We start from the raw sequence: 7,878 nt of genomic DNA on the forward strand, positions 1-7,878 counted from the left end.
CACATAGTCCAGGTACAGAGAGGAAAATCTGCAATCTACATTGGTGATCCCATGAGGATCTTTGAGTCCAGTGTTGCAGCTGGCCCACCATTTATAGCCTATTATAAGTAGCCCAACTGGAAGAAATGAGAGGCTGGTCTCTAAACAAAATCTCAAGGATGAATGAGCAGATTTCTTCTTTTTGTCTTTCCAACCAGGAGACATAACTATCCCTGATCTAAACACAGAAGAGGGTAAGTATATTCTTTTGCATTCTTTATCTTACCAGGCTTACAGTAAGCAAAGTGTGAGCAAGGCTAGATGCTTGCTGGGATATTTGCCCCTTTCCCACTTCATTTCCTGTTTGAGTAACTGAAGAAAATTAAGTGAGCCTGCTCCTAAGAGAGAGAAGTCCATGGTGATGAATAGGGTCAGAAATTGAAAGAGAAGAAAGAAGGCACAAAGGAGGAAGACCCTAAGGGAATAGGACAGCGGTCACTTGGGGAGAAGAGAAGGACCCTGAATGTTTTTGCCCTTATTTTATGCCAGAAAGATGATGTCAAAAAATGAGGGGGCCACGGGAGGTTGAAGAGATTTGCCTTGGCTTGACCAAAAAACCTTGTAAACACAGCTGGGCATTTAGAAAGATTTATTAAGTTCTTATTATGTGACAGGCACTGTGCTAATAATCTTTAGGAGTGCAAATACAAGCAAACAAAAGAGTTTCTAGTTTGTAGACAATCTAATTAAATCAGTGTATGTTAATTTATATATTTTTTTAATTAGCAAATATCTGCCTCCTCCTTCCCAAACTCCCCCCAACCCAGCTCAGATGAAAGAAAAACAAAATTTCCTGTTACAAACATGCATAATCAAACAAAACAAATTTCTGCATTGGCCACATCCAGATATTTCCATCTCTATCTTTGCCTCTATCTCTATTTATAGCTATATCTATCTATATTTGGTCCATATATTTATAGAGCTGGTCCACTCTCTCCAGGCTAGGTCTATAATGGCTCCTCCTCAGGATTATCAGGTACTTGAAGGAGATTGAGCCCCCACAAACATACACACATATACATGCATGTATACAAATATATGTATATAGATGCATATATTAAACTCAATGTAGAATGTGATTCATATAATATATAAATAATTTATATGTAAATGATATTCATATAGCAATGTAAGTATATTTGATATATTTTAATAATATATCTTTATTATATATTACATATATTCTTATATGGATATATGTATGTACACACATATAGGTATATATTTTAATAATATATGTATATATTTAATAATATATAATTATATGTATTTATATATATAATTATTTCTATATGTATGAACCCCAGTGATGATGAAGTTCAAGGGAGACACAGGCATCATCTCCTCCTCTTAGGACGTAGTAGCTTACACTTGTTTAGGCTTTTATCATTGTTCACTTTTTGTTTGCCTCTTTTTTTTCTTAACTCTTGTCTTTTAACTTCAGAGTTTCTACACAGCTCTGGTCTTTTCATCCAGACTGTTTGGAAGGCCTCCATTTCAACGACGATCTATTTTTCCCTTTGGACTCTATTCAGCTTTGTTGGGTAAGTTATTCTTCATTATAAATCCATATCTTTTGCCTTCTGGAATATCATATTCCAAGTCCTGTATGGTGGTGGCTCCTAACTCATGTATGCTATTGACTGTGGCTTCTCAGGACTGAATTCTCTGTGGCTGCTTGCAGTATTTTTTCTTTGGCCTGGAAGCTCTGTTTTTTGGCTGTAATCGTCTGGGAGTTTTCACTGGGGACTGCTTTCAGGAGATAACGGGCAGATCCTTCCTAGCTTCACTTTACTGCACCTTGCAGATATTGTGCTTTTTGCAAACTGAAGGTCTGTGGTAACCCTGCATTGAGCAATTTTCCCAACAGCATGTGCCATGTCTCTGTATCACAGCTGGTAATTCTCACAATATTTCAAATATCTTCATTGTTATTGTATCCTTTATGGTGATCTGTGATCAGTGAGCTTGGATGTTACCATTGTAACTGTTTTGGGGTGCCACACCCATATAAGACAGAACTTAACTGATAAATGCTGTATGTGTTCTGACTTCCACCTTCTCCCTCCCTCTCCTAGGACCTCCCTATTCCCAGAGATACAACAATATTGAAATGAGACCAATTAATAACCCTATAATTGCCTCTAATGTTTAAGTGAAAGGAAAAGTCAAACAATTCAAGAGACTGCGCTACTATTTTTTTTAAGAAACTGCCACAGCCACCCCCAACCTTCAGCAACCAACACATTAATCAGTCAGCAGTCAGCAGTGTCCAAGCAAAACCCTCTACCTATAGGACTTGCTGAAGGCTCAGATGATGGCTAGCATTTTTAACATAAAAATATTTTTAATTAAAATATGTGCATTGGGTTTTTTTTACACAATACTCTTTTACACTTAATAGACTGCAGTATAGTGCAAACATAACTTTCATTTGCACTGGGAAACCAAAAACCTCATGTGACTCACTTCATTGCAATATTCACTTTATTGCAGTGGTCAGGAACCAAACCCACAATATCTCCAAGGTATGCCAAGTATAGGAAATGGGAATGGATTCACCTGAGCTGAATCAGAGATAGATGAGCACCATCTTGGAGGGAACTACTAAGGCATATTAAAGATCTAGACATTTATTCTTAACTCCCACCTACATTCAGACCACTTCTACCTCCGAGAACGGCATGGTTTGGGAAAGAGATGTCTTAAGTTTTTTCTGTTAATGCACCTCTTTGGCAATCTGCAGAAACCTATAGACCCCTTCTTAGAAAAATGTCTTTAAATGCACAAAATGAAATGTGCAAGATTACTGAGGAAACTATATTGAAATACAATTATCAAGAGGCAGTTAGGTGGCACAGTGGATAGAGTACCCACCCTAAAGTCAGGAGGACCTGAATTCAAATATCACCTCAGAGACTGACTAGCTGTTTGACTCCGGGCAAGTCACTTAATCCCAATTGCCAGGAAGAATACAATTATCAAAATATTTTTAAACCACAGACCCCCAATTAATAACCCCTGATTTAGGAGAACATGAACTATAGTTAAGACACCTGAGGTTGTTGCCACTCATTAGTTTTATCACTTTGAGAAATTCACATCATTCCTTTGGACTTACCTTGACAAATGGAAAGGATGAACCAGATGATCTCTAACATACAGATTGAATCATTTACTATGAGTTCATTTTTCCTACAACCTTAGGACATAAATTGATCTTATAAATATACACACTTAACTATTGCTCTAATTTCCTTAAATATCCTTTTTATTTTATCACATTTCCTTAGGGACATAGACAAGCACAGCAATTTTTTTTTTACTATGCTATTAAATATGTATGTTTTTTAAAGTCAATAAAAGAATTTCACGGTTTTATATGCAATCCTCTTTTCTGTTCTTTGTATATTAAAGTATTCATGTTCCTTGATGTTTGTTACATCCATAATTTTAAATTTTTAAATTTCAGCGTTTTATATCTTCCCCTGTCTTCCCATGAAATGTTACTAAATAAATGAAAATTCATATGAAAATATTTTAATACAGCTAGGTTTTACTGGATCATTTGAAAACAGGTCACTCAATTTTTTGCCCATTTTTAGCAGGAAAAAATGAGAATCGACTCCTTTCTTCAGAAGTAAACAGATAGGATCTCTTATTATTTACTTATTTGCATTTATAGAATTCTTGAAATGTTCTCACATCCAGCAGCAGGTGGCCTGAAGTAAGTGTTGCCAGCTGACTTCTTCCAAGATGACCCACATGTGCACATCCACCTCCATAACACATAGAAGAAACAATTTAAAAGAACAGGATGCTTTTGGAGAGATTACTCTAGAGTTCCAAACATTCCCAAGCATAGCCAACTCCCTTCAGAGTTCTATATAGTACTTATAACCCACTACCTAAATTCAGTGAAATGTATTTCCATACAGAGCAGAAATTCTTAACCTGGGGCCCCTAGACCTCCTAATGGATAGATTTCAGGAAGCCTATGAACTGGATGAGGACAAATAATTGCACCTTTATTTCAAAATAATTGGTTTCATTTGTAATTCTATGTATAATGCCTTATGTATTTTAAACATTTTTTTTCTAATAAGGGCTTCATTAGGCTACCAAAAGGGACCATAGAACACACACACACACACACGCGCACACACACACACACACACACACACACACACAAAGAACCTCTGATACAGAGAGTTCCAAAGTCTGAGATGAAGTTGTATGTGTGTATGAATATGTGGATGTATATATTCAGAGTTACAAAAGCAACTGCATCCCCAAAATAAGGGAGACCACCTTTTAAGAAACAGAGGTGAATTATGAGATCATAGATTTAGAATTTTAAGATAGCATAGAGAGCACCAGTCCAAATCCCTCATTTTACAGATAAGGAAATCTATTTGTAAACACAAAGATATTTGTTGTTGTCATTTTCTCTTTATGTAACTTAAAACTCAGAGAAATCAAATTATGTGCCCAACGTCAGAGCCAGGATGGAACCAGATTTCTACAGCAATTCTCCCAATGTTCTAACCTGAACCCCTTTTAAGAGGATGCCAGCCATAACTTAACAGTGATAATAATGACAACCAGTCATGAAAACCCGTCTTAATGTCAATATCTTAAAGGGGGTCTTCCAGGTTCAGGGCGAGCGTGTCTTCTTCGCCTGTGGTCCAGCCCCGCTCTCTGGTCCACCAGGCCGGCCACTGCCACCACTGACAGAATGAGTTTCCTGAAGAGTTTCCCACCGCCCAGCCCAGAAGATGTGCTTGGGCAGCAGCAGCCCAACCCTGAAGGGTGCTGGATGGCAAGGACCTGGGCACTGGCACCCTCTACATCACCAAGAGCAGCCCGTCCTGGTTAAATGGTTCTGAAATAGGATTTTCACTGGACTATCCCACCATTAGTTTTCATGCTGTCTCCAGAGACCTAAATGCCTATCCACAGGAGCACTTGTGTGCTACTGGTCAATGCTCGATTTGGAGAGGAAGAACCCAAAGAATTGGAAGAAACTGCAATGGCAGAAGGGGAAGAAGATGACAGTGATGAAGATGTTGAGCCGATTGCTGACTTCAGATTTGTACCAACTGATAAGTGAGCATTGGAAGCATTGTTTGCTGCAACGAGTGAATGTCAGGCTTTACATCCAGATCCTGAGGATGAAGATTCAGATGATTATGATGGAAAATAATATGATGTGGAAGCGCATGAACAAAGGCAGGGGGATATTCCTACATTGTACACTGATGAAGAAGGATTATCTCATTTAACTACAGAAAAACAAGCCACTCTGGAGCGACTGGAAGGAATGCTTGCTCAGTCTGTGAGCAGCCAACATAACATGGCTGGAGTAAGGACAGAAGGCTCAAGTAGGGATTATGAAGATGGGATGGAGATAGACACCACACCAACTGCTGCTGGACAATTTGAGGATGCAGATGTTGATCACTGAATATTACTTATGCTGAGAATAGATTCCACATATTACTAAAGGAGGGAACTTTCTATCTTTCCACAGTGGAGAGGCAGAGAAGAAACATCTTTTTTCCCTCTGCAAAAATGACCTAAACCAGTTCTTTCTTCAGACAGACTTATACTGAGGCCATATGAGTCACCCCTGGCAGAAACTTAGTCTTTATTAACAGAAATGGCTGAATTCACCCAAGAGGATATTTGTAGCTTATTGACTCAAGAATCCCATGCCCAATTGCAGTCATCTAGGCCTCTAAATCCTTCTCTCACAATATTCATCTTTCATAAGGCAAGAGGCCCACCTGGTGCAGGGGTGTGGAAAAGAATAGGAGGTGGGAGGTTTGCAACCAGAATATGCCATATACGTATATACATACGTACATCCACACGTACGTGTGTGCACATATGTGTACAACAGGACTTGCTCCTTGAGAAGAGGAGATTAAGAGGCTTCCCTCTGCTCTTTTGTACTCTGCATCAATCAGGTAACTACCCATAGGGAATATCAAAGCCTGAGTAGCTTATTCCTACATCTATGAGTAGCCTAATTAACTATTTAACCATGTTCCACCAACCTCCATTAACATAAGCTGGGAGCTTCTGACAACCTTTTGCTATTTTCACAGTTCATTTTTAGTCTGAAAAATGAATTTTATAATTCTGGCCTGTTGTGACAAATTGGCCTCAAAAGCTATCCCCTCTTAGATTCCTCTGAAGATTTAGAGAGGCTGGGATGCATTCCTTAAAATACTGAAGATGAGAATCCTTTTGTCTTTGTTACAGCTAAATAAATAAAATTAGGTTTTATTAAAAAAAAAATATCTTAAGAAGGGGGAGGGAGCAAAATAACAAAGCAAGGAAATGCCATCAAGGGTGATATAGAGGGGACACGTTGTGGGCCCTAAGATTATTAGAGTAGCTTTGAAATCCTGCCAGGAACCCTGAAGCACTGGCCAACTGGACTCTGACAATACCATTGATTTGGTTAGCATCCCAGACAGTATAAATGAACAGTACCTGATTCTAGGAATCTTTTCATTGTGTTCCAATACTATATCATAATAAAATTGGAAACAGATACCACCAGTTATAAGTAAGTGTTTCATGTTCCCTTTTTTTCAGTGGTAGTCTTAGTTCCAAATCACCAACAGTATATTGCTAACTCATGCAAAGTGATTTCCTAAAATAACTTCATCCCTAAGCACAAATTAAACATAATAAGACATGAAACTGAGGATCTGCTAATGTCAGAAAACTGAAGAATGGAAGTCCCTGAGGTCATTGAAAATCTATACTTAATAAAAACTCCAGCAATTAAACCTATGAGTAAAAGAGATGACAAAAAAGGAGATAGACATACTTAGACTGGAATAGCAATGCCAGTTTCTTCTCTAGTTCATTTTATAGATGAGGTAAACTGAGTTAAGTGATGTATCCAGGATCATGCCACTAGGAAGTGTCTGAAGTCAGATTTGAACTCAGGTTTTCCTGACTCTAGGACCTGCTCTCTCTCTACTGTAACACCTAGCTGCCCAAAATGAGCAATTTGACATCAATCCAAAACTTTACTGCAGACATTTGAGAAGTCAAGCAATCAGGAGCCAGAGGGAATCCCCAAAAGAAGAGGCTGTGCAAAATTTTTGATTGTCAAGATGAGCATCATGAAAATGCACGTTTGATCTAACAAGATATGTTGCACACCACTTAATATAGTAGACGTAGAACAGTTACATCAAGGGAAATAACTGAGATTTTAGCCTATCTGCAAAAGAGGAAAGTGGTGGAAGGGAAGGGAGGCAAATAAATATTTTCATAGTGCCTACTATGTGCCAAGCACTGTACTAAGTACTTTTGCAAATATTATCTCATTTGACCCTTTCCACAACATCCCTGAGAGGCAAACACAATTATTATCCCCATTTTACAGTTGAGGAAACTGAGACAGAGGTTAAGCATTGAAAGTTTCTCAAGCAGGATTTGAACTAAGGACTTTCTAACTCCAGGGCCAGTGCTTTATCCATTGCACCATTAGTAGCCTTTCAAACTCAAAAATTCCTAATATTGGCTCAAATACTTCATGGCAGTGCAAGAACTACTAGCAAGGTATTTCACTAGCTTCTCAAATGATAGCCTAAGCCCACTTTCTTAACAAGACATCACTTATCTATTACCTAAGAATAAGAAGACCAGTGATTCCTCCAAATATAGTATAAGTATAAGCTAATTTGGTATTTATGTACTTTATAAGACCATTCACAGCTTGTGTCATGAAATAAAATCTTATAAATACTTCCAAGAAAATGATATTGACTGAGGAACAAAATGCATGTGCTGAAAAAGACCTAGGCG

At 38.1% G+C, this 7,878-nt stretch overlaps 1 pseudogene; it reads left to right on the forward strand.

Annotated features, from left to right (window-relative positions):
- Positions 1-4,780: 4,780 nt before the first annotated feature.
- Positions 4,781-5,509, forward strand: LOC140510662 (methylosome subunit pICln pseudogene; annotated as a pseudogene).
- Positions 5,510-7,878: the final 2,369 nt, after the last annotated feature.

This window comes from Notamacropus eugenii, chromosome 6, assembly GCF_028372415.1.
Source record: "Notamacropus eugenii isolate mMacEug1 chromosome 6, mMacEug1.pri_v2, whole genome shotgun sequence".
In the NCBI taxonomy this organism is placed as follows: domain Eukaryota; kingdom Metazoa; phylum Chordata; class Mammalia; order Diprotodontia; family Macropodidae; genus Notamacropus; species Notamacropus eugenii.